At 38.8% G+C, this 23,217-nt stretch overlaps 1 pseudogene; it reads right to left on the reverse strand.

The window, feature by feature from the left end:
• Positions 1–676: 676 nt before the first annotated feature.
• The window catches only part of LOC123860246 (alpha/beta hydrolase domain-containing protein 17B-like), a 29,426-nt pseudogene continuing 6,885 nt past the window's right edge, over positions 677–23,217 (reverse strand).

Below are 23,217 nucleotides of genomic sequence, written 5' to 3' on the forward strand. Positions count from 1 at the left end.
CTGGGGAAGGTATGTGCTATGGTGAGCACTGTGAAATGTGTAAGACTGATGAATCACAGACCTGTACCCCTGAAATACTACATTATATGTTAATAAAAATAAGAGATGGATCAAATATATATATAATATATAAATTTGTTTCTGGGGGCACCTGGGTGGCTCAGTCGGTTAAGCATCTGCCTTCGTCTCAGGTCATGATCCCAGGGTCCTGGGATCGAGCCCTGCATTGGGCTCCCTGCTCTGCGGGAAGCCTGCTTCTCCCTCTCCCACTCCCCCTGCTTGTGTTCCCTCTCTTGCTGTGTCTCTCTCTGTCAAATAAATAAATAAAATCTTAAAAAAATATAAAATAAATTTGTTTCTGATATGCAAAAGCATTTGGCAATACTTTTACAGCATTTGATTTATAGAATGAAAATTTCATACAGTACTCATTTTGATATTAAAAAAAATTCTCATAAAAATTTTTTATTACAAGCCTGACTGAATGATACTGTTCTCTTCAGTTTCTGGTTATGGTAATTAAAACCTTCATTAAGTCTGTTAACAAATCATTATCTGTACATTTATGAAGGCAACTGACATGATTTGCAAACAAAACCTTCAGGTTTTATGTTATTTACCAAAGAGTGCAGTTTGGCAAGAACAGAAAGCCCAGTATGCAAGTTTACAAACTGTTTTACAAATTTAGTAGTTCCTGTGGCACAAACTGGTTCAACCTTTCAAGGTACCATCCATAAAGTTCCATAAAGGTACCATCCTTTAAACTGTTGCATCCATAAAGTTCCACATCATTGTGACCTGCCCCCTTGACCCACAGAGGATCCATGGGTCTTTGACAATGCTCAAACAATGGAAGGCCACATGAGAAGTCACTGACTTCATCTTCAGTCCCATGAATTATTAATACAGGAGATGTTATCTTAGAGTTTTTGTCAATGTTTGGGAATGCATCCAAACAGTACGTCTTCTTAGTGTCAGGAAAAGTGACTCCCATTCCTGAGGTCAAAGGAGAATGAATAGTAGCAGCAGCACTCTCAGACTAAGCAGCAAGACCCACAGATGGTCCTGTCCCTTTGCTTTGTCCATATATACTCACATTTTCAGGGTGAATGCCATATCTTGTCATAAGAGCAAGCCAAGCAGCTTCTATATCTGCGTAGAGGTTCTTCTCCAGGCTGGCTATGTGGTCGTTTTTCACTTGGGCTATTTTTAATAGGACCTATTAGTTTAGATTCCTGTCTGAGAATTTCATGGATTCACTCCTGAATGCAGGAGATAAGAGAAACTGTGATTCATAATTTTTATATTTAACAATGTAATAAAAAACAAAGCTCACACACAAATATGAAGTTGCCTTTCCTTGAATGAATTTTGCCTGAATAAAGTAATGAAAGAAAAAGAAAAAAAAATGGATGAAAGACCTCAATGTGAGGCAAAAATCTATCAAAACCCTAGAGGAGAACACAGGCAGAAACCCCTTTGACCTTGGCCACAGTGACTTAGATACATAGCCAGAGGCAAGGGCAACAAAAGCAAAAATGAATTATTGGGACCTCATGAAGATTGACAGCTTCTGCACAGTGAAGGAAACAATCAACAAAACTAAAATGAAGCCTACAGAATGGGAGAAGATATTTGCAAATGACGTATCGGATAAAGGTTTAGTATTCAAAATCTAGAAAAACTTATCAAACTCAACACCCAGAAAATAAATAATTCACTTAAGAAATGGGCAGAAGACATGAATAGACACTTTTCCAAAAGAAGACATCCAGATGTGTATAACCCAGTTACCCCAACCCCCACCCACCTCCCTATCTGCAACCTTCAGTTTGTTTCCCAGAGTCAAGAGTCTCTCATGGTTTGTTTCCCTCTTGATATCTTCCCATTCATGAATCATTGAAGATTATATCAAAAACTAATGATGTGCTATATGTTGGCTAATTGAATTAAAAAAAAAAAAGACATCCAGATGGCCTACAGACACATGAAAAGATGCTCAACATCATTCATCATCAGGGAAATACAAATGAAAACTATAATGAGATACTACCTCACACCTGTCAGAATGGTGTAAATTAACAACACAAGCAACAACAGGTGTGGGTGAGGATGCAGAGAAAGGGGAACCCTCTTATACTGTTGGTGGGAATGCAAACTGTTGCAGCCACTCTGGAGAACAGTTTGCAGGTTCTTCAAAAAGTTAAAAATAGAAGTACCCTATGACCCAGCAATGGCACAACTAGGTATTTACCCAAAGCATAGAAATATAAAGATTCAATAAAAAGACTTCCTAAAAGAAATGAGAAACGACCCAAATAAATAAAATCATGAATGAAAGAGGAGAGATCACAACCAACACTGAAGAAATACAAACAATTAGAATATTATGAGCAACTGCATGCCAACAAACTGGCAATCTGGAAGAAATGGATAAATTCCTAGAGACATAAACTACCAAAACTGAAACAGGAAAAAAACAGAAAACCTGAACAGACCCATAACCAGTGCTCATGCTACTCAAAGCAATCTACACATTCAATGCAATACCATTCAAAATATCACCAGCATTTTTTCACAGAGCTAGAACAAACAATCAAAACTGTATGCAACCAGAAAAGACCCGAATAGCCAGAGGAATGTTGAAAAAGAAAGCCAATAAGAAATGCAGAGGGACACTATATCATACTTAAAAGGTCCATCCAACAAGAAGATCTAACAATTGTAAATATCTTTGCCCCCAACATGGGAGCAGCCAACTACATAAGCCAACTGTTAACCAAAATAAAGAATCATATTGATAATAATACTTTAAAAATAGGAGACCTCAACAGGTCTATTACTCTCAGCAATAGACAGATCATCTAAGAAGATCAACAAAGAAACAAGAGCTTTGAATGACACATTGGACCAGATGGACTTCATAGATATATATAGAACATTCCACTCTAAAACAACAGAACACTCATTGTCTCGAATGCACATGGAACTTTCTCCAGAATAGACTACATACTGGGTTACAAATCAGGTCTCAACCAATACCAAAAGATTGAGATTATTCCCTGTATATTTTCAGACCACAATGCTTTGAAATTGGATTTCAATCACAAGAAAAAAATTGGAAGGAATTCAAACACTTGGAAGTTAAAGACCATCCTCCTAAAGACAGGGTCAACCAGGAAATCAAAGAAGAACTTAACAATTCATGGAAACCAATGAGAATGAAAACAAACTGGTCCAAAACCTATGGGATACTGCAAACATGGTCTTAAAGGGGAAATACATAGCCGTCCAAGCCTCACTCAAAAAAGTAGAAAAATCTTGAATGCACAAGCTAACCTTATACCTAAAAGAGCTAGAAAAAGAACAGCAAATAAAACCTAAACCAAGCAGGAGAAGAGAAATAATAAAGATTAGAGCAGAGATCAATGAACTAGAAACGAGAAAAAGAGTAGAGCAGATCAATGAAACTAGAAGCTGGTTCTTTGAAAGAATTAAGATTGATAAACCACTGGGCAGACTTATCCAATAGAAAAGAGAAAGGACCCAAATTAATAAAATCATGAATGAAAGGGGAGAGATCATGACTAACACCAAGGAAATAGAAATAATTATTAGAAATTACTATCAGCAACTATATGCCAACAAATTAAGCAACCTGGAAGACATGGATGCCTTCCTGGAAACTTATGAACTACCAAAACTGAAACATGAAGAAGTAGACAACCTGAATAGGCCAATAACCAGTAACGAAATTGAAGTAGTAATCAAAAACCTCCCAAAAAACAAGAGTCCAGGGCCAGATGGCTTCCCAGGGGAATTCTACCAAACATTTAAAAAAGAAATAATACCTATTCTTCTGAAGCTGTTTCAAAAAATAGAAACAGAAGGGAAACTTCTTAAAGTTGTTCTTTGAGGCCAGCATTACCTTGATCCCCAAGCCAGGCAAAGACCCCATCAAAAAGGAGAATTTCAGACCAATATCCCTGATGAACACGGATGCCAAAATACTCACCAAGATCCTAGGCAATAGGATCCAACAGTATATTAAAAGGATTATTCACCACCACCACGTGGGATTTATTCCTGGGATGTAAGGGTGGTTCAACATTTGCAAATCAACCAATGTGATAGAGCACATTAATAAAAGAAAAGACAAGAACCATATGATCCTTTCAATTGATGCAGAAAAAGCAATTGACAAAATACAGTATCCTTTCCTAATCAAAAGTCTTCAGAGTGTAGGGATAGAGGGAACATTCTTCAATTTCATAAAAGCCATCTATGAGAAGCCCACAGCAAATATCACTCTCAACTTTTCCCTTAAGATCAGGAACACGACAGGGATGCCCACTCTCACCACTATTGTTCAACATAGTACTAGATAGAAGTCCTAGCATCAGCAATCAGACAACAAAAAGAAACAAAAGGTGTTCAAATTGGCAAAGAAGAAGTCAAACTCCTCTCTTCCCAGATGACATGATACTTTATGTGGAAAACCCAAAAGATTCCACCCCCAAATTACTAGAACTCATTCAGCAATTCAGTAATGTGGCAGGATACAAAATCAATGCACAGAAATTGGTTGCATTTCTATACACCTATAATGTAACTGTAGAAAGAGAAATTAAGGAATCAATTCCATATACAATAGCACCAAAAACCATAAGATACCTAGGAATAAACCTAACCAAAGAGGTAAAGGGTCTATACTCCAGAAACTACAGAACACTTATGAAAGAATTGAGAAAGACAGAAAGAGATGGAACAATATCCCATGATCATGGATTGTAAAAATAAACATTGTGAAAACGTCTATGCAGTCTGCACTTTCAAAGCAATCCCTATCAAAATACCATTGACATTTTTCACAGAGTTGGAACAAACAATTCTAAAATTTGTATGGAACCAGAAAAGACCCAAATTGCCAGGGGAATGTCGAAAAAGGAAGCCAAAGCTGTGGGCATCACAATGCCTGACTTCAAGCTATATTACAAAGCTGTGATCCTCAAGACAGCATGGTACCAGTATAAAAAGAGACACATGGATCAATGGAACAGAATGGAGACCCCAGAAATGGACCCTCAACTCTATGCTCAACCACTCTTCAACAAAGCAGGAAAGAATATCCAATGGATAAAAGACAGTCTCTTCAATAAATGGTGCTGGGAAAATTGGACAGCCACATGCAGAAGAAGGAAAGTCGACCATTCTCCTATATCATACACAAAGATAAACTCAAAATGGATGAAAGACCTCAATGTGAGACAGGAATCCATCAAAATCCTAGAGGAGAACATAGGCAGTAACCTCTTTGACATTGGCCACAGTGACTTCTTTAAAGGCATGTCTCTAAAGGCAAGGGAAACAAAAGGAAAAGTGAACTTTTGGGATTTCATCAAGATAAAAAGCTGCACAGCAAAGGAAATAGTCAACAAAACCAAAAGACAACCGACAGAATGGGAGACGATATTTGCAAATGACGTTACAGATAAGTATCTAAGATCTATAAAGAACTTTTCAAACTCAATACCCAAAAAACAAATAATCCAGTCAAGAAATGGGCAGAAGACATGAAGAGACACTTCTCAAAAGAAGACATACAAAAGGCTAACAGACACATGAAAAAATGCTCCATATCACTAGCCATCAGGGAAATAGAAATCAAAAGCACAATGAGATATCACCTTACATTGGTTAGAATGGGAAAAATTAACAGGGCAGGAAACACCAAGTGTTGGTGAGGATGTGGAGAAAGGGTAACCTTCTTACACTGTTGGTCAGAATGCAAGCTGGTACAGCCACTTTGATTAATAGTATGGAGGCTCCTCAAAAAATTAAAAATAGAGCTACCCTATGGCCCAGCAATTGCACTACTAGGTATTTACCTCAACAATACAGATGTAGTGAGATGAAGGTGCACATGCACCCCAATGTTCATAGCAGCAATGTCCACAGGCACCAAAATGTGGAAGGAGCTGATATTCCCTTCAACATACGAATGAATAAGGAAGATATGGTTCATATATACAATGGAATATTACTCAGCCATCAGAAAGGATGAATACCCACCATTTGCATTGACATGATGGAACCGGAGGAGATTATCCTAAGTGAAGTAAGTCAAGCAGAGAAAGACAATTATCATATAGTTTCATTCGTATGTGGAACATAAGGAATAGCATGGAGGACTACAGGGGAAGGGAGGGAAAACTCAATGGGAAGAAATCAGAGAGGGATACAAACTATGAAAGACTCTGGAATCCAGGAAACCAACTGAGGGATACAGAAGGGAGGGGGGTGGGGGAAGATGGGGCAAGAGGGTGATGGGTATTAGGCGGGGCATGTGTGGTGATGGGCACTGGGTGTTATACACAATGAATTGTTGAACACTACATCAAAAACTAATGATGTATTATAGGTTGGTTAATTGAACATAATAAAAAAGAAAATAAAAAATAAAAAAGGGGGAAGTATAGGGGGCTTTAATCTCTCAATGTGGATAAAGCAGGGTTTTCAGTAGTTCATGGGTGTATTTTGTTCTGTGTATTTGAGCACACTACATCCCAAAATCACTAAGAAAGTAAAACTTGTATATATAAAAAGGTAGACATCTAGGCTCTTTCCATAGTTTCACTATTGTGGACATTGCTGCTATAAACATTGGGGTGCAGGTGCCCCTTTAGATCACTACGTTTGTATCTTTGGGGTAAATACCCAGTAGTGCAATTGCTGGGTCATATGGTAGCTCTATTTTCAACTTTTTGAGGAACCTCCATACTGTTTTCCATAGTGGCTGCACCAGCTTGCTTTCCCACCAACAGTGTAGGAGGGTTCACCTTTCTCCACATCCTCACCAACATCTGTCGTTTCCTGACTTGTTCATTGTAGCTATTCTGACTGATGTGAGGTGGTATCTCATTGAGGTTTTGATTTGTATTTCCCTGATGCCGAGTGATTTTGGGCACTTTTTCATGTGTCTGTTGGCCATTTGGATGTCTTCTTTGCAGAAATGTCTGTTCATGTCTTCTGCCCATTTCTTGATTGGATTATTTGTTCTCTGGGTGTTGAGTTTGATAAGTTCTTCATAGATTTTGGATACTAGCCCTTTATCTGATATGTCATTTGCAAATATCTTGTCTCATTCTGTTGGTTGTCTTTTGGTTTTGTTGACTGTTTCCTTTGCTGTGCAAAAGCTTTTTATCTTGATGAAGTATATATATATACAATGGAATATTATGCAACCTTCAAAAAATGAAATCTTGCCATTTGCAACGACATGGATGGAACTAGAGGGTATTATGCTAAATGAAATAAGTCAATCAGAGAAAGAAAATTATCATGTGATCTCCTGATATGTGGAATTTGAGAAACAAGACAGAGGATCATAGGGGACGGGAGGGGAAAATGTAACAAGATGAAACCAGAGAGGGAGACAAACCATAAGAGACTCTTAATCTCAGGAAAACTGAGGGTTGCTGGAGTGGAGGGGGTTCGGAGGGATGGGGTGGCTGGGTGATGAACACTGGGGAGGGTATGTGCTATGGTGTGTGCTGTGAATTGTGTAAGACTGATGAATCACAGAGCTGTATCTCTGAAACAAATAATACATAATATTTTAATTTAAAAAAGGAATAAAATAAAATCCTCCACATCTTTAAAAAAAGGTAAAACTGAGTAGAGTGTAAAACAGTCTAAAATAAAGCATATATCTATAAAAAATATAGGTGTGTAGAAATACAAGTTAAAAAGCACCTATGAAAAAATGAGTTGGTAGTAGACATCTTGCCAAACACAATCACTTTTCTGCTTGTAGAGATGCAGATATATGTTCTGACATCTCAGGTTGATTTTGTGTGTGTTCAAAATAGTTTGATAGATATCCAGCTAAATTCAGGGGACCAGTTTAAATGGGGTCCCCTACTCCTCTGCCATCTTGCCTTCCTTCTTCTGTCAACTGCTTTTCTGCTTTGTTTGAGAGCAATATATTCTTTTTCTCTTCTAGAATATTAATGTGACAAACTGCAAACCCAGGTTATCTGATTTTGAATAATTTTTGGATTCTTGGTATAATCCTGCTTTGATAATGACATATTTTTAAACACACTGTTGGATATGGTTAATTAATACTTTAGGATTTTTGAATATACTTTCATAAATTAAATGGGACTATGATTTTATTGTATTGTTCATATCTAGCTTTAGAATCAAGGTTATGCTATTTTATAAAATTTGTTGGGGAGGTATCACTTTATTCTTTTGTTCCTTCTTGCCATTTTCCTAAGCCTTCATTTGAAGGTTTAGCACATTTGTTTTACCTTTTTATTTCCTAATTAATGTATTTGATGCTATACATTTCCCTGTAAGAACTCTTTGATGTCTATTTCACAAATTTTGACATGGAGTATTTTCATCATAATTTAGTTCTAAGTGCCTTTCAGTTCTCCTTATTATTTATCTTTAACCCAAAGACTGTTAGTTTCCAAAAATATGAGGGGGTTCTTTTGTATCCATTTGCTACTAGTTATTTGCTGTATTATGGTAGAGACTCTAGGCCATATGATACTGATCTTCAAGAATTTATTGCTTTATGGTCTGAATAGTCATTTTTTTTGACTTTGTCCTAGAAGAGTGCATAGTCCCATTTTGATGGATAGAATTCTTATGTTTGTAATAGGTTGAGCTTGACAATCTATTTTTAGTTTTTTAAAAACAGCTTTATTGGGATATAATTGATATACAAAGAACTGCACATATTTGGTGAATACACTTTGATAAGTTTGCCCATATGCAAACACCAGTGATGTCATCACTACAGTCAAGGTAATAGGCATATTCAATACCTCCCAAGTTTCCTTATGTCTCTTTTTTCCCTCATGGTAAGAACTCTTAACTTGAGGTCTATTCTCTCTCTTTTTTTAAAGATTTTATTTATTTGACAGAGACACAGCGAGAGAGGGAACACAAGCAGGGGGAGTGGGAGAGGGAGAAGCAGGCTTCCCGCCGAGCAGGGAGCCTGATGCGGGGGCTCGATCCCAGGACCCTGGGAACATGACCTGAGCCGAAGGCAGATGCTTAACAACTGAGCCACCCAGGCACCCCTATTCTCTCTTTTTTTTAATTTGAGTATAGTTGACACAAAATGTTATATTAGTTTCAGGTGTGCAACATGTGAATCTACAAGTTTATGAATTATGCTCTCATAACAAATTTTGAAATGCACAGTACTGTATTGTTAACTATAGGCCCTATATTGTATATCAGATCTTTAGAATCTATTTACCTAGCATAACTGAAATTTTTTACCCATTGAACAACAACTTCCCATTTCCCCCTTCCTCCAACCCCTGACAACTATATTGTATTCTCGGTTTCAATGAGTTTTACTATTGTAGATACCCTCTATAAATGGAATCATGCAGTATTTGTACTTCTGTGCCTGGCTCATTGCACTTAGCATAAGGTCCTTCCAGGTTCATCCATGTTGTTGCAAATGGCAGGATTTCCTTTTTTTATTTTTCTTTTAAGGCTAAATAATATTCCATTGTATGTACATACCACATTTTCTTTTTTTTTTTAAATTTTATTATGTTATGTTAGTTACCGTACAATACATCATTAGTTTTTGATGTAGTGATCCACAATCCATTGTTTTCGTATAACACCCAAGGCTCCATGCAATACGTGCCCTCCTTAATACCCATCACCAGGCTAACCCATCCCCCCACCGCCATCCCCTCTAAAACCCTGTTTGTTTCTCAGAGTCCATAGTCTCTCATGGTTCATCTCTCCCTTTGATTTCCCTCCCTTCATTTTTCCCTTCCTTCTCCTAATGTCCTCCATGCTATTCCTTATGTTCCACAAATAAGTGAAACCATATGGTAATTGACTTTCTCTGCTTCACTTATTTCACTTAGCATAATTTCCTCCAGTCCCATCCATGTTGATGTAGAAGTTGGGTATTCATCCTTTCCGATGGCTGAGTAATATTCCATTGTATATATGGACCACATCTTCTTTATCCATTCATCTGTTGAAGGGCATCTCGCCTCTTTCCACAGTTTGGCTATTACGGACATTGCTGCTATGAACAATGGGGTGCATATAGCCCTCCTTTTCACTACATCTGTTTCTTTGGGGTAAATACCCAGTAGTGCAATTGCTGGGTCATGGGGTAGGTCTATTTTAAATTTTCTGAGGCACCTCCACGCTGTTTTCCAAAGTGGCTGCACCAGCTTGCATTCCCACCAACAGTGTAGGAGGGTTCCCCTTTCTCTAAATCCCTGGCAAAATCTGTCATTTCCTGACTTGTTAATTTTAACCATTCTGACTGGTGTGAAGTGGTACTCATTGAGGTTTTGATTTGGATTTCCCTGATGCCGAGCAATGTTGAGCACTTTTTCATGTGTCTGTTGGCCGTTTGGATACCTTCTTTGGAAAAATGTCTGTTCATGTCTTCTGCCCATTTCTTGATTGGATCATTTGTTTTTTGGGTGTTGAGTTTGATATGATCTTTATAGATTTTGGATCCTAGCCTTTTATCTGATATGTCATTTGCAAATATCTTCTCCCATTCTGTCGGTTGTCTTTTGGTTTTGTTGACTGTTTCTTTTGCTTTGCAAAAGCTTTTTATCTTGATGAAGTCCCAATAGTTCATTTTTGCCCTTGCTTCTGTTGCCTTTGGCAATGTTTCTAGGAAGAAGTTGCTGCGGCTGAGGTCGAAGAGGTTGCTGCCTGTGTTCTCCTTGAGGATTTTGATGGACTCCTGTCTCATATTGAGGTCTTTCAACCATTTTGAGTCTATTTTTGTGTGTGGTATAAGGAAATGGTCCAGTTTCATTCTTCTGCATGTGGCTGTCCAATTTTCCCAACACCATTTGTTGAAGAGACTGTCTTTTTTTCCATTGGACATTCTTTCCTGCTTTGTCAAAGATTGGTTGACCATAGAGTTGAGGGTCCATTTCTGGGCTCTCTATTCTGTTCCATTAATCTGTGTGTCTGTTTTTGTGCCAGTACCATACTGTCTTGATGATGACAGCTTTGTAATAGAGCTGGAAGTCCAGAATTGTGATGCCACCAGCTTTGCTTTTCTTTTTCAACATTCGTCTGGCTATTCGGGGTCTTTTCTGGTTCCATACAAATTTTAGGATTATTTCCTCCATTTCTTTGAAACAAGTGGATGGTATTTTGATGGGGATTGCATTGAATGTGTAGATTGCTCTAGGTAGCATTGAGATCTTCACAATATTTGTTGTTCCAATCCATGAGCATGGGACATTTTTCCATTTCTTTGTGTCTTCCTCAGTTTCTTTCATGAGTATTTTAGAGTTTTCTGAATACAGATTCTTTGCTTCTTTGGTTAGATTTATTCCTAGGTATCTTATGGTTTTGGGTGCAATTGTAAATGGGATTGACTCCTTAATTTCTCTCTCTTCTGTCTTGTTGTTGGTGTATAGGAATGCCACTGATTTCTGTGCATTGATTTTATATCCTGCCATTTAACTGAATTCCTGTATGAGTTCTAGCTGTTTTGGGGTGGAGTCTTTGGGTTTTCCACATAAAATGTCATATAATCTGCAAAGAGTGAGAGTTTGACTTCTTTGCTGATTCAGATGCTTTTTATTTCTTTTGTTGTCTGATTGCTGTGGCTAGGACTTCTAATACTATGTTGAATAGCAGTGGTGATAGTGGACATCCCTGCCGTGTTCCTGACCTTAGGGGGAAAGCTCTCAGTTTTTCCCCATTGAGAATGATATTGGCTGTGGGTTTTTTATAGATGGCTTTTATGATATTGAGTTATGTACCCTCTATCCCTATACTCAAAGAGTTTTTTTTTTTTAAAGATTTTATTTTTATTTATTTGAGACAGAGAGAATGAGAGACAGAGAGCATGAGAGGGAGGAGGGTCAGAGGGAGAAGCAGACTCCCTGCTGAGCAGGGAGCCCGATGTGGGACTCAATCCCGGGACTCCAGGATCATGACCTGAGCCGAAGGCAGTCGCTTAACCAACTGAGCCACTCAGGCGCCCTGAAGAGTTTTGATCAAGAAAGGATGCTGTACTTTGTCAAATGCTTTTTCTGCATCTATTGAGAGGATCATATGGGTCTAGCTCATTCTTAATGTATTGTATCACACTGATTGATTTGCAGATGTTCAACAAACCTTGCAGCCCAGGAATAAATCCCACTTGGTCATGGTGAATAATCCTTTTAATGTACTGTTGGATCCTATTGGCTAGTATTTTGGTGAGAATTTTTGCATCCATGTTCATCAGGGATATTGGTCTGTAGTTCTCCTTTTTGATGGGGTCTTTGTCTGGTTTGGGGATCAAGGTAATGCTGGCCTCATAAAACGAGTTTGGAAGTTTTCCTTCCATTTCTATTTTTTGGAACAGTTTCAGAAATAGGTATTATTTCTTTAAATGTTTGGTAGAATTCCCCTGGGAAGCCATCTGGCCTTGGGCTTTTGTTTGTTGGGAGATTTTTGATGACTGCTTCAATTTCCTTAGTGGTTATAGGTCTGTTCAGGTTTTCTATTGTTTCCTGGTTCAGTTTTGGTTGTTGATACTTCTCTAGGAATGCACCATTTCTTCCAGATTATCTAATTTGCTGGCATATAGTTGCTCATTATATGTTCTCATGCTTGTTTGTATTTCCTTGGTGTTGGTTGTGATCTCTCCTCTTTCATTCATGATTTTATTTATTTGGTCCTTTACTTTTCAATAAATCTGGCCAGGGGTTTATCAATCTTATTAATAATTTCAGCTCCTAGTTTCGTTATCTGTTCTACTGTTCTTTTGGTTTCTATTTCATTGATTTCTGCTCTGATCTTTATTATTTCTCTTCCCCTGCTTGGCTTAGGCTTTATTTGCTCTTCTTTCTCCAGCTCCTTTAGGTGTGTTTGAGATCTTTCTTGTTTCTTGAGAAAGGCTTGTATTGCTATATACTTTTCTCTTAGGACTGTCTTTGCTGTATCTCAAAGATTTTGAACAGTTGTGTTTTCATTATCATTTATTTCCATGAGGTTTTTTAATTCTTTAATTTCCTGGTTGACCCATTCATTCTTTAGTAGGATGCTCTTTAGCCTCCATGTATTTGAGTTCTTTCTGACTTTCCTCTTGTGATTGAGTTCTAGTTTCAAAGCACTGTGGTCCGAAAATATGCAGGGAATGATCCCACTCTTTTGGTACCGGTTGAGACCTGATTTGTATTTGGGTTGTGGTCTATTCTGGAGAATGTTCCATGGGCGCTAGAGAAGAATGTGTATTCCGTTGCTTTGGGATGGAATGTTCTGAATATATCTGTGAAGTCCATTTGGTCCAGTGTGTCATTTAGTCTTTATTTCCTTGTTGATCTTTTGCTTAGATGATCTGTCCATTTCAGTGAGGGGGGTGTTAAAGCCCCTCACTATTATTGTATTTTTGTCAATGTGTTTCTTTGCTTTTGTTATTAATTGGCTTATATAATTGGCTGCTCCCATGTTAGGGGCATAGATATTTACAATTGTTAGATCTTCTTGTTGGATAGACCCTGTAAGTAAGATATAGTGTCCTTCCTCATCTCTTATTACAGTCTTTTATTTAAAATCTAATTTGTCTGATATAAGGATTGCCACCCCAGCTTTCTTTTGGTGTCCATTAGCATGGTAAATGGTTTTCCACCCCCTCACTTTCAATCTGGAGGTGTTGGTTCTAAAATGAGTCTCTTGCAGACAGCATAATGATGGGTCTTGTTTTTGTATCCAATCTGATAGCCTGTGTCTTTTGATTGGGACATTTAGCCCATTTACATTCAGGGTAACTATTGAAAGATAGGAATTTAGTGCCATTGTATTGCCTGTAAGGTGACTGTACTGTATATTGTCTGTGTTCCTTTCTGGTCTATGTTATGTTTAGACTCTGTCTTTGCTTAGAGGCCCCCTTTCAATATTTCTTGTAGGGCTGGTTTCGTGTTTGCAAATTCCTTAATTTTTTATTTGTCCTGTAACCTTTTTATCTCTCCGTCTATTTTCAATGACAGCCTAGCTGGATATAGTATTCTTGGCTGCATATTTTTCTCCTTTAATGCTCTGAATATATCATGCCAGGCCTTTATGGCCTGCCAAGTCCCTGTGGATATGTCTGTTGCCAATGTAATGTTTCTACCATGGTAGGTTACATATCTCTTGTCCCAAGCTGCTTTCAGGATTTTCTCTGTCCCTGAGACTTGTAAGTTTTACTATTAGTTGCTGGGTAATTGACCTATTTTTATTGATTGTAGGGGGGGGGTTCTCTGTGCCTCCTGGATTTAATGCCCGTTTCCTTCCCCAAATTAGGGAAGTTCTCTGCTATAATTTGCTCCAATATACCTTCTGCCCCTCTCTGTCTTTCTTCTTCTTCTTCTGGTATCCCAAGTATTCTAATATTGTTTCGCCTTATGATATCACTTATCTCTTGAATTGTGCCCTCGTGATCCGGTAGTTGTTTATCTCTCTTTTTCTCAGCTTCTTTATTTTCCATAATTTGGTCTTCTATATCACTAATTCTCTCTTCTGCCTCATTTATCCTAGTAGTTAGAGCTTCCATGTTTTATTGCACCTCATTAATAGCCTTCTTGATTTCAACTTGGTTAGATTTTAGTTCTTTTATTTCTCCAGAAGGGTTTCTCTAGTATCTTCCATGATTTTTTCAAGGCCAGCTACTATCTTTAAAATCATCATTCTGAACTCTAGTTCCAACATCTTTCTAATGTCCGTATTGATTAGGTCCCTGGCAGTCGGTACTGCCTCTTGTTCTTTTTTTTGAGGTGATTTTTTCCATCTTGTCATTTTGTCCAGAAGACAATAGATGACTGAGAGAACAAAATGCTAACAGGGTAACAATGACCCCAGAAAAATATACACTAAGCAAATCAGAAGAGACCTTAAACCGGGGGAAAAGAAAGGGAAAGAAAGAAAAAAGAAAAACCAGAAAATGAAGAAAGATAAAAAAAAAAGAATATGATCAAATATGATCAGACTGGTGCATAGATCAGTGCCACACACTAGATTTTGGGCGTATTTTGGTCTGTTAGAAGAAAGTGCCTCCCAAGGTTTTAAAGAAAGAACAACTTATGTATGTACAAAAATAAGGGTAAATATGATGAAGGGATGGAATATGACTTTAAAGATGAAAATTATAAAAGATTTTATAAAAGGAATTAATAAGATAAGAATTTTGTTGAAAAAAGAAGAGGAATTAAAAAAAAGGGGGGTGGGGACAGAATGTGATCAGGCAGGAGACTAGAACAAAGCCATACACTAGAGTTTAAGGTATATTTTGGTCTGTTAGAAGAAACTGTATCCCAAAATTTTAAAGAGAGAACAACTTATATATATATATATACCAAAAATAAGGTTAACTACTATGAAGAGATAGAATATGACTCTAAAAATGAAAAATAAGTTTTTAAAAAAAAAGGGATTGATAAGATGTTGGTTGAAAAAGGGAAAAAGAAAAATTTTTAAAATTTTTAAATAAGAAAAAAAAGAAAATTAAAAAAATTGACTTTGAAAGACTAAAGAAAAAAACACAAATTCTATGTGCTGTATTCCCCTAGTGCTGGAGTCCTGCCATTCTCACTGATCGGTAAACTTGGTCTTGGCTGGCTGTTCTTGCTGATCTTCTGGGGGAGGGGCCTGTTGCTGTGTTTCTCAAGTGTCTTTGCTGGAGGCAGAATTACCCCGCCCTTGCCAGTGCCAGGCTATGTAATCTGCTAGGATTTGCTCTCCGGAGCTTTTGTTTCCTGCAAGCTTTTGGTACAGCTTTGGAGGATGAGAGTGAAAATGGCGGCCTCCCAGTCTCTGCCCCAGAGGAGCCGAGAACTCGGGGCCCCACTCCTCAGTGAGCCCCCAGAGAAAAGCAGTCAATCACTCCTGTGATCCCGGTCTCCCACTGGAGTCCATGCTCACCTGGCCTGTGACCAAGCATTTCTATCTCTTACACACGACCCCATGTGGAGTCTCCAAACCCAGCAGATCCCTGCAGTGCGCTCCCGGGCCACTCCTCCCAGGGGAGGAAGGTGAGTCTCCCCAGATCTGCCGCTTGTTGGTCCCTGCTGGAAGAGCAGTGGCCCGACTGTGCTGCAGATCATGGTTTATGGCAACCCCAAGCTGAGAACCCACTCCTCGGCTCTGTCTCTGCAGCCAGCTTCCCCCCTCCGATACCTGGAAGCTCTGCCACACTCAGGCACCCCTGGTCTTTCTGTGACCTCAAGGGTCCTGAGAGCACAAGGTCCCAGCGAGGGTTCCACCCCCCACTTAGCTACTGGAGGGATGTCACTCAGTGGAGCAGACTTCTAAAAGTTCTGATTTTGTGCTCCACTGCTTTATCAGTTGCCAGTAGCAGGCTGTTGCAGGCTCCCTCTCCCTGCAATCTATCTTCCCGTATGTCGCCTCGGATTCACTTCTCCACAGGTCCTACCTCCAGAAAGTTGTTGCTTTTCTGTTCAGAGAGTTGCTGCTATTCTTTTCTTCGATCTCCTGTTGAGTTCATAGATGTTCAGAATGGTTTGATCCCTATCTAGCTGAATTCCTGGGACCAGATGAGATTTAAGTCTCCTACTCCTCCGCCATCTTGCTTCTCCCCTGCAGTCAGTCACTCTTGTCTCACCAGTTTCCGTCAGAACTCTGTATTCACCCAATCCTGTGATGGAGCATTTTTATTGCAGGCATGCAACTGAGTTTCCAAAACTCCAAATTTTATGGACCTCTGCAGTGCAGAGCTGCACTGTTCCTCCTGGAAGAGGAAGGGTGAGGTCTCACCACACTGCTGCTTTTTGCTGGACCCCTGCCAGGAAAGTGGTTCCACAACCATGTAGCAGTTCACATTATATGGCAACACAGAGCAAAAAGCTGACACCTAGACTTCCTGTTTTCCGCTGGCTTCCCCACTTGTATGCCTGTGAACTCTGCCACTCTCAGGCACCCCTTTTCTTCTATGTGACCCTCGGGATCCTGAGACCACACTGTCCCACCTGGGATTCCACCCTGCATCAGCATCTGAGCACCTTTATGCCAGGGACATACCCCACGGTAGCAGACTTCTAATAGTTCTGATTTTGTGTTCTGCTGCTCATAATATTTTGCGTTAGCCTCCTTAAACTGGCTCCCTCTCTTCTGCCATATCCTCCAATATATCACCCGGGATTCAAGTCTCCACATCTCCTACCTTCCACAAAGTGGTCACTTTTCTATTTGTAGAATTGCAGCATTTCCTTTCTCAGATCTCCAATAGATTTTGCAGGTATTCAGAATCATTTGGTAAGTATCTAACTGTATTTTAGGGACCAAACATAGGGTCCCTTACTCTTTTGCCATCTTAACTGCCTCCCAGTCTCCATCTTTTTGTACTTGTTGAGGCCTGATTCATGGCCCAGTATGTGATCTATTCTACAGAGTCCCTAGTGCACTCAAAAAGAATGTGTATTCTGCTGCTTAAGGATGAAATGTTCTGAATATATCTGTTAAATCCATCTGTTCCAAGGTGTCATTCAAAGTCATTATTTCCTTGTTGATTTTATGCTTAGATGATCTATCCATTGCTGTATGTGAGGTGTTAAAGTACACTCCTCATATTGTATTATTATCAGAGAATTCCTTTATGTTACTGTTTTATATATTTGGGTGCTCCTTAGTTGGTGGCATAAATATTTACAATTGTTGGATCTTCTTATTGGATAGGTCCTTTATTATGATATAGTGCCCTTCTTCATCTATTGTTACAGTCTTTGGTTTAAAATCTAGGTTGTCTGATACAAGTATGGCTACTTTGGATTCCTTTTGATGTCAATTAGCATGATAATTTTTAATCTGCAAGTGTCTTTAGGTCTAAAATGAGTCTCTTGTAGGCAGCATATAGATGGCTCTTATTTTTTATTATATATTCTGACACCCTATGTCTTTTTTGTTTGTTTGTTTTGTTTTTTGGGTTTTTTTATGTTCAATTAGTTCAACATCATTAGTTTTTGATGTATTGTTCAGTGATTCATTAGTTGCTTATAATATCCATTGCTCATCACCACACATGCCCTGCTTAATGCCCATCACCCTGTTGCCCCTTACCCACCCCCCATCTCTTCTGTAACCCTCAGTTTGTTTCCTGGAGTCCAGAGTCTCTCATGGTTTGTCTCCCTCTCTGATTTGTTCCCATTCAGTTTTCCCTTCCTTCCCTTATGGTCATCCACACTACTCCTTATGTTCTACATATGAGTGAAACCATATGATAATTGACTTTCTCTGCTTGACTTATTTCACTTAGCATAATCCCCTCCAGTGCCATCCATGTCGATGCAAATGGTGGGTATTATGGGTATTACATTATGAACCACATCTTCTTTATCCATTCATCTGTTGAAGGGCATCTGGGATCCTTCCACAGTTTGGCGATTGGAGACACTGCTGCTATGAACATTAGGGTGTGTATGCCCTTTATTTCACTATGTCTATATCTTTGGGGTAAATACCTAGTAATGCAATTGCTGATTCAGATGGTAGCCCTATTTTTAATGTCTCGAGGAACCTCCATACTGTTTTCCAGACTTGCTGTACCAGCTTACATTCCCACCAACAGTGTCGGAGGGTTCTCCTTTCTTCACATCCTCTCCAACACTTGTTGTTTCCTGTATTGTTGTTTTTGGCCATTCTAACTGGTGTAAGACAGTATCTCATTGTGCTTTTGATTTGTATTTCCCTGATGGCTAGTGATGTTGAACATTTTTTTCATGTGTCTATTAGCCATTTGTATGTCTTCTTTGGGGAACTGACTGTTCATATCTTCTGCCCATTTCTTGACTGGATTATCTGTTGTTTGGGTGTTGAGTTTGAGAAGTTCTTTATAGATCTTGGATACCAGCCTTTTATCTGTAGTGTCATTTGCAAATATCTTCTCCCATTCTGTGGGTTGCCTCTTTGTTTTGTTGACTGTCTCCTTTGCTATGCAGAAGCTTTTTTTTTTTTTTTGAAGATTTTATTTATTTATTTGACAGAGAGACACAGTGAGAGAGGGAACACAAGCAGGGGGAGTGGGAGAGAGAAAAGCAGGCTTCCCGCCGAGCAGGAAGTCTGATGCGGGGCTCGATCCCAGGACCCTGGGATCATGACCTGAGCCGAAGGCAGACGCTTAACGACTGAGCCACCCAGGTGCCCCTGTGCAGAAGCTTTTTAAGTCCCCAAAGTCCATTTTTGCTTTTGTTTCCCTTGCCTTTAGAGACATGTCTCAAAGAGGTTACTGCCTATGTTCTCCTCTAGGATTTTGATGGATTCCTGTCTCATATTGAGGTCTTTCATCCATTTTGAGCTTATCTTTGTATATGGTGTAAGAGAATGGTCCACGTTCATTCTTCTGCATGTGGCTTTCCAACTTTCCCAACACCATTTGTTGAAGAGACTATCCTTTCCTTTTTCCACTGGATATTTTTTCCTGCTTTGTCAAAGATTAGTTGACCATAAAGTTGAGGGTCCATTTCTGGGGTCTCTATTCTGTTCCATTGATCCATGTGTCTGTTTTTGTGCTGATACCATGCTATCTTGATGACTATGGCTTTAAATACAGCTTGAAGTCAGGCATTGTGATGCCCCCAACTTTGGTTTTCTTTTTCAACCATCCCCTGGCAATTCGGGTCTTTTCTGGTTCCCTACAAATTGTAGGATTGTTTGTTCCAGTTCTGTGAAAAATGTCGATGGTATTTTGAAAGGGATTGCATTGAAAGTGTAGATTGTTCTGGGCAGCATAGACATTTTAACAATGTTTGTTCTTCCAATCCATGAACATGGAATGTTTTTCCATCTCTTTGTGTCTTCCTCAGTTTCTCTCATAAGTGTTCTGTAGTTTCTGCAATATAGATCCTTTACTTCTTTGATTAGGTTTATTCCTAAGTATCTTATGGTTTTGGTGCTATTATAAATGGAATTGATTCCCTAATTTCTCTTTCTTCGGTCACATTGTTAGTGTATAGAAGTGCAACTGATTTCTGTGCATTGATTTTGTATCCTGCTACGTTGCTGAATTGCTGTATGAGTTTCTAATAATTTGGGGGTGGATATTTTGAAGAGTTTTAATCAGGAAAGGATGCTGTATTTTGTCCGTTGCTTTTTCTGCATCAATTGAGAGTATCACATAGTTCTTGTTTCTTCTTTTGTTGATGTGATCTATCACATTGATTGATTTGTGAATGTTGAACCACCCTTGCATCCCCGGAATAAATCCGACCTGGTCATGGTGAATAATCCTTTTAATGTAGTGTTGTATCCTATTGGCTAGGATCTTGTTGAGTATTTTGGCATTCATGTTCATCAAGGATATTGGTCTGTAATTCTCCTTTTTGATGGGGTCTTTGTCCAGTTTTGGGATCAGGGTAATGCTGGCCTCATAGAACGAGTTTGGAAGCTTTCCTTCTGTTCCTATTTTTTGGAACAGCTTCAGTAGAATAGGTATGATTTCTTCTTTAAATGTTTTGTAGAATTCCCCTGGGAAGCCATCTGGTCCTGGACTCTTGTTTTTTGGGAGGTTTTTGATTACTGTTTTAATTTCCCTGCTGGCTATTGGTCTGTTCAGATTGTCTATTTCTTCCTGTTTCAGTCTTGGTAGTTTATAAGTGTCCAGGAATGCATTCATTTCTTGGAGATTGCCTAGTTTGTTGACATATAGCTGTTGGTAATAAGTTCTAATAATTGCCTCTATTTCCTTGGTATTGGTCATGATCTCTCCCCTTTCATTCATGATTTTATTAATTTGGGTCCTTTTTCTTTTCTTCTGGATAAGTCTGGCCAGAGGTTTATTAATCTTATTAATTCTTTCAAAGAACCATCTTCTAGTTTCATTGATCTATTCTACTCTTCTTCTAGTTTCTATTTCATTGATTTCTGCTCTAATCTTAATTATTTCTCTTCTCCTGCTTGGCTTTATTTGCTGTTCTTTCTCCAGCTCCTTTAGGTGTAAGGTTAGTTTGTGCATTTAGGATTTTTGTAATATTTTGAGAGAGGCTTGGCTGGCTATGTACTTCCCTCTATGGACTGCGTTTGTAGTATCCCATAGGTTTTGAACAGTTGTGTTTTCATTTTCATTGTTTTGCATTAATTAATTTCCTCTTTAATTTCCTGGTTGACCCGTTCATTCTTCAGCGGGATGCTTTTTAACCTCCAAGTGTTTGTGTTCCTTCCAAATTTTCCCTTGTGGTTGAGTTCCAGTTTCAATGCATTGTGGTCTTAAAATATGCAGGGAATATTCTCATTGTTTTGGTATCAGTTGAGACCTGATTTGTGACCCAGTATGTGATCTATTCTGGTGAAAGTTCCATGCACACTCCAGAAGAATCAGTATTATGTTTTTTTAGGATGGTATGTTCTCTCTCTCTCTGTATATATGAAGTCCATCTGGTCCAATGTGTCCTTCAATGCTCTTGTTTCTTTGTTGATCTGCTTAGATAATCTGTCTATTGCTGTAAGTGGACTGTTGAAGTCTACTATTAATGTATTATTATCAATGTGATTCTTTACTCTAGTTAATAGTTGGTTTATGTAGTTGGCTGCTCCCATGTTGGGGGCATAGATATTTACCATTGTTAGATTTTCTGGTTGGATAGACCCTTTAAGTATGATATACTGTCCCTACATCTCTTATTACAGTGTTTGGCTTAAAATCTAATTTCTCTGATATGAGAATTGCTATCCCAGCTTTCCTTTGAGGTCTGTTGGCATGATAAATGGTTTTCCATCCCCTCACTTTCAATCTGGATGTATCTTTAGGTTCAAAATAGGTCTCTTGTAGACAGCATGTGGATGGGTCCTGTTTTTTTATCCAATCTGCAACCCTGTGCCATTTTATGGGAGCATTTAGGCCATTCACGTTGAGAGTGATTATTGAACGATATGAATTTATTGTCACCACGTGCCTGTGAAGTCCCTGTTTCTATAGATTGTCTCTGTAAATTTCTTTTCTATATCACTCTTGTGGTCTTTCTCGTTTTATAAAATCCCCCTTAATATTTTTGCAGGGCTGGCTTGTTGGTCACAATTCTTTCAGTTTCTGCCGGTCTTGCTCTGCATCTCTCCATCCATTCTAAATGACAGCTTTGGCGGATAAAGTATTCTTGGCTGTATGTTCTTCTCATTTAGTACCCTGAATATGTCTTTCCAACCCTTTCTGGCTTGCCAGGTCTCTGGATAGGTCTGATGTTATTCTGATGTTCCTCCCACTGTATGTAAGGAATCTCTTCCCCCTAACTGCCCTTAAGATGGCTTCTTTGGTTCGTAGATTTGCGAGTTTTACTATTACATGCCGGGGTGTTGGCCCATTTTCCTTGATCTTGGGCGGGGTCCTCTATGCCTCTAGGACATGAATGTTTGTTTCATTCCCCAGATTAGGGAAGTTCTCAGCTACGATTTGCTCAGATATATCTTCTAGTCCTCTCTCTCTCTCTCCATCCTCTCAGGGATCCCAATAATTCTGACACTGGAGCGTTTCAGGGCGTCACTTATTTCTCTAATTCTGTTTTCATGGATTTTGAGCTGTTTCTCCCAAACCTCCTCTTTTTCCTTATTTTCTATCAATTGGTCTTCTAGATCGCTAACTCTTTCTTCTGCCTCATTTACCCTAGCTCTTAGAGTATCTAGATTAGATTGGATCTCATTGACAGCATTTAAAAAAAAAAAAAGATTTTATTTATTTAACAGAGAGAGACACAGTGAGAGAGGGAACACAAGCAGGGGGAGTGGGAGAGGGAGAAGCAGGCTTCCTGCCAAGCAGGGTGCCCAATGCGGGGCTTGATCCCAGGACCCTGGGATCATGACCTGATTTGAAGGCAAATCAGGAGCCTAATCAATGAGGAGCCCCTCATTGATAGCATGTTTAAGTTCTGCCAGTTCAGCTTTCATTTCTGCTCTTAGAGACTCTATGTTGCCATTATTCGATTTCTCCATTCTAGCTATTGTCTTCATAACTGTTACCCTGAAGTCCATTTCCGACATCTTGGTTATATCTGTATCCATTTGTAAATCTGTGGCAGAAGTCAGTCTCTGAGTCTTTCTTATTTTTGGGGTTCCTCCTCGTAGTCATTCTGTTGAGGGGTGGTTGAGGGAATGTACAGAGTCCAAATTATTGAACACAACACAAGTAAGATGCACCTGTTTTTTATTTTATTTTATTTTTTATTATTTTATTTTATTTTTTTATTTTTATTTTATTTATGTTATGTTTGTCAGCGT

This window comes from Mirounga angustirostris, unplaced genomic scaffold (genome assembly GCF_029215605.1).
Source record: "Mirounga angustirostris isolate CCGP_5_RB_7025 unplaced genomic scaffold, mMirAng1.0.hap1 SCAF_4, whole genome shotgun sequence".
NCBI lineage: Eukaryota > Metazoa > Chordata > Mammalia > Carnivora > Phocidae > Mirounga > Mirounga angustirostris.